A 4,525-nucleotide genomic window follows, 5' to 3' on the forward strand; every position below is an offset into this window, starting at 1 on the left:
TCGATGGAAGAAAAGTCAGATCATATTCGGAAGGAAACAAAAACACCTAAACCCCTGTGTAATCTAACCAAGGCATCACTTAAACAGCAGGGGTAGAAGTTTATAAACCTAACAACTTCACTGGGATTTTTGAAGATTCTAAATACAATCAAAATATAGCTATCTGCATTTTTCCCACACAATGTGTCATTTAACCCACACAAGGCTAATGGTTTTCTACTATTGTTCACATTTTACAGGGATAGGAAAATTAAAACTCAAAGAAACTGCATAATTTAATTTTCAAGTCTTTCTCATAAAGAAAAGACCAAAATGGACTTACATTTTTCAAAAGTGCACCATGTAGGTTGTCATTTTGCTTAGGTTAATCTGTTTAATATTGGGAAATTTGCATTCATGCAACTTAATAGATTCCAAGTAGAGGGCCCTAAGATCATCAGTCAACATCATGCAATTTTATACTGGTTCCATAGTTACAAAGGTAAATTAATCCAAAATGTCAATGAAATGTAAAATAAAATGGTTTCGGATCTCAGTTCAGCTGGGACCAATAAGGTCTATGTTTGTCCCTGGAATGGTTGTTAAACTAAAGTAAAGCCATTTACAAACCATCCTTTCTCTCATTTTTCTAAAAATCAGCATAAACATATCTTTTACTGCTAAACTGTCATCTCTGGAATATTGAAGATTATGCAATAATATGTTAACATCTTCTCCCATGTAGTGTAACACAAATGACTATGAAGATGTACACAAATTCATTCAAGACTGTATATACATTTGTGCTCATTCACAATATTTTTTTCAGTAATGTAGCAAATTTGGAGCCGTATCTTTATTCCTTCAGGCTTCTGGAAAGAAGAGAAAATTTACAATGATAAAGAAGATCCTAACCTCTGAGCTATGATAGCTGGGGGAGCAGGATGATCTAAGGTCTCTTGCTAGGAGGTTCTAATCAAATACCCTTTGTATTATAGCCTTTTGCTTATAAGGTGAAGAGCACAGATTTTGAAGGACCTTCACTTTGTTATTTGCTTCTAATTGACAGAATGTGTCTATAAGAAGTACAAAGAATTCTCAATATCTGAACTTCTCTCCCAGCCCTTGAGGAAGACTGTTCTTCTTGTGGCTTTTAACTGATCAATTTCATTAGCACTCTTTATAGTGCCTGCTTAGGGTGACCAAAGCTGACCACAGGGCCCCAAGTCTTTCCAAGGGATTTTCATAATGATAGCCCAAAATTCATGGCAAATGTACACTACTAGCCACATCCAATGAAAAATCAGAAACAATGGCCAATTTGGACCAATCTTAAACATGCAGCAATATGCTTATGTTTGGCTAGCTGAACTGTGCCATCAATAGCTAATAGCTTTTCTAATGTCCAAACATCACACAAACAAATATTACTTCTCTTTCACATTGTACCAGATGTCCTGCATTTGTGTTATGCCCTCCAGCCTAAAATGATCTCAATTCTTTCATATGTTCTCTGATAATGACATGTGGCATTCCATCAACAATCTATTATTGTTTTGCCTGGCACCTTGCAAGATTTAGATGTTGTTTGTCATGCTGAAGTTCACGAAAAGAAGACTGTTTAAGAGACAGGAATTAGTGTGAGGTAACTGGGTTAGTGGGGTATCAAACTTGAAGTGTAATTATTTTGAGACAGAGGCCAAGATTAGTTCCAAAACAGTTCGAACAAACATTCTTTTATTAAAAGAATGAGCCTGGCCTCTGGAGACCTTTGATCTCTTCTCTGTCCCTGGATTGCTCTCATACATATTCCTCCTGTTGTGGTGCATCCAAACAGAGGCCATAAAAAGGGGTTAAAAGCACAAGGCCTTCTCATCTCAGATCTTATGAAATTGTAGCCTAAATAAAACGCTTATTAAATAAAGGATATATCCTCAGGTATTTTGTTATAGCAACAGAAAATCAACTGAAAAAATGTTCTCATGTGATTTTACATGTAGGGTTCAGAAATGCCTTCCTTATCATCTGAAATGCAAAGCAATCATATCCACTCTCCTTTCTCAAAGCTAGCATTATTTTTGTCATATCAGGATAAAGAATCAATGACCATGAAGTAATCTCCACCTCATCTCTAATCATCTCATAACAACTATCCTCCTTTACTGCATTAATGCAGGAAACCCGAGTTTTCTCTCCTCTTTAAGGCTTTTACAGACTGTACCTCTCCTGTTTCCATAGAAAAACCTTATAATAATGGTTGTCAAACATTCTATGAATGAGAAGCTTTCCAAGGACTGGGGGTGGGTGAGTAATTCAACTTTATTTCATTTCTTTGCATTTTATATCTATTATTAAAGCCTGCCTCTAGAGTCAGGGGTACAACTGATGGGCAGTAACTCATTTGCCATATAAAGCTGTCCACCAGATGCACCTTGTTACTTGACACTCATGAAGAGGATTTTATTCTTTTATTAATTTTATTGAAAAAGAAACAGCAATGAGAATATTTCAAAACAGGTTAGTAGGACAGTTACAATATTAATACTTTGCATATTTTTGCCTTCATAGTAGTTATTCATAGTACAAGATGCAGACATATCTTGTCTAAACACTATTAGTACAAATCTTTCTTCTCATTGAACTAAGAGAAAGTAGCTGTATATCAAACTATTTTGCATATACAGATATATTTGTGTATTTTCCCCACAAAATGGTCCTTCAATCATATCTCCCTTTTTAATTTAGTTTTTCAGACATAGGTATTCTACTACCATTCAAATATTGCAGGTGCATGAATTCAGCAAAATAATCCAATATAGAGCAGTAGCCTTTTTTCCCCATAATTTTATTGACAGACAAATAGCAATGAGACAGTTTCAAATCAAATTGGTAGGACAGTTTCAATAATTAATTTCAATAATTCAACATTGCATATTGTCTTCCTAGTGGTTATTTGCTGTACAAGATGCAGACATGGTATTCTATTTACAAATATTATTACAACAAATTCCTCTACTCATTAAGAGAATGTAACTATATATCTGTCCTATCCATTTTGAATACACAGATATAAAATGAACATTTATTTATATATCCCCATCTTTGTTTAGTTCCATTATTTGAATATTATAAGTGTGTTAACTCCACAAAATATTTTAAAACAGTCCAGTAATCCATAGTAGTATTGGGTCTTCCACTTGATTGGCAGTGTCAGAAATTGTTGACTTGAGTCCCCTACAGTTCAACATAATATGGCTTTACTTCTTATATTTTATTTTTATACTTTTCTGCTGGATGGTTAAGACTAAGATAAAGAAAGACTTATGCAACAGGAGTTGTAGCTTTTGGATCTGATAAGGTCAGTGAATCCCCTCAGGATTTATCCTGAGATCCTGTAACTCAGATTGTAGAACGTTTGTCAGTGTCAGCCATGTAGATAAATCACGGCCATTGCTTGGCCAATATGCTCCCCGTGAAAGCCTGAGAGAATGTTTTCTTTTCATGTGACTCTCCTTAGGCGCACTATACATCATTGATCACTTTCCTCTTTGGCCCCATAATCACCTTGATCAGAAAATTTGGGACACTACTGAGTTACATGACATTACAGTACAAGTTCTCATATGTCCTGAGTCTTAATTGACCTTGGAAGGCTAGGGCCAAAATATTAGCTTTCCTTGTGGCCCTCCTTTTTCTCTAATTTTGGTCTGAAAACTTAGGTTGTTAACCCTCCAGAAGACAAGCTTATTGTTATTACCATACAACCTAGGCTGTTAAAATTAACCTCACTATCTGACTGAATATCAAACATCTTAGGCATAACATGGAACAGGTATTAATCATCAAGTTATGATATGTTGAACTTTAAGTCCCTACAGAATATGATGAAAAAAACATTTAAAAAATTAAAATATATTTTTTAAAATAGGCATAAACAATGATATAATTCTTATGTTTACACATAAATCCAGAAATCTAACCATATACAACATTGTAGCAAGACAGTCCTACAACATTCCTTTTTTGTCTCCTGCCTTCATCCACCACCCCCTTCTTTTTCAACAGTCATCTACTTGAAAGACAGCACGGCAGCAACTGGCATGTCATGACAAGCAGCCCATATTCAGAAGACCAAAATGAGAGGCACGTCAAGCATGAACTTACTATTACAAATTGCCATCTTCAGTGCAGCTGTTTAGTTCACAGGTGTCTGTATATATAGTTAGTCAGGGTGAGAATCATTCGAATCAACTGCAAGATTCAAAAATTTTCTAAAGATTCTCAGGATTATGGCCTTACCCATCTTCTACATGTAACTGTATGGCTGACCCCTGTCATGTTTCCTAGCTCTTCTCCTTGCTCTCTTTTCATTGTCTAGTCTGCAAGTTCTTGCTTTCCTTTTAGTTGTATTATACCTTTCTGCTTGTATTTCTTTTTTTGAGTTCTTATCCTAGGGAAACTATATGATATTTACACATGTGTGTCTGGTTTATTTTACTTATGAGTATATGTTCAAGTGGCATCCACTTCAATATAAAGGCTTTGA

The sequence above is a fragment of the Octodon degus genome, unplaced genomic scaffold, assembly GCF_000260255.1.
Source record: "Octodon degus isolate 3935 unplaced genomic scaffold, OctDeg1.0 scaffold00011, whole genome shotgun sequence".
In the NCBI taxonomy this organism is placed as follows: domain Eukaryota; kingdom Metazoa; phylum Chordata; class Mammalia; order Rodentia; family Octodontidae; genus Octodon; species Octodon degus.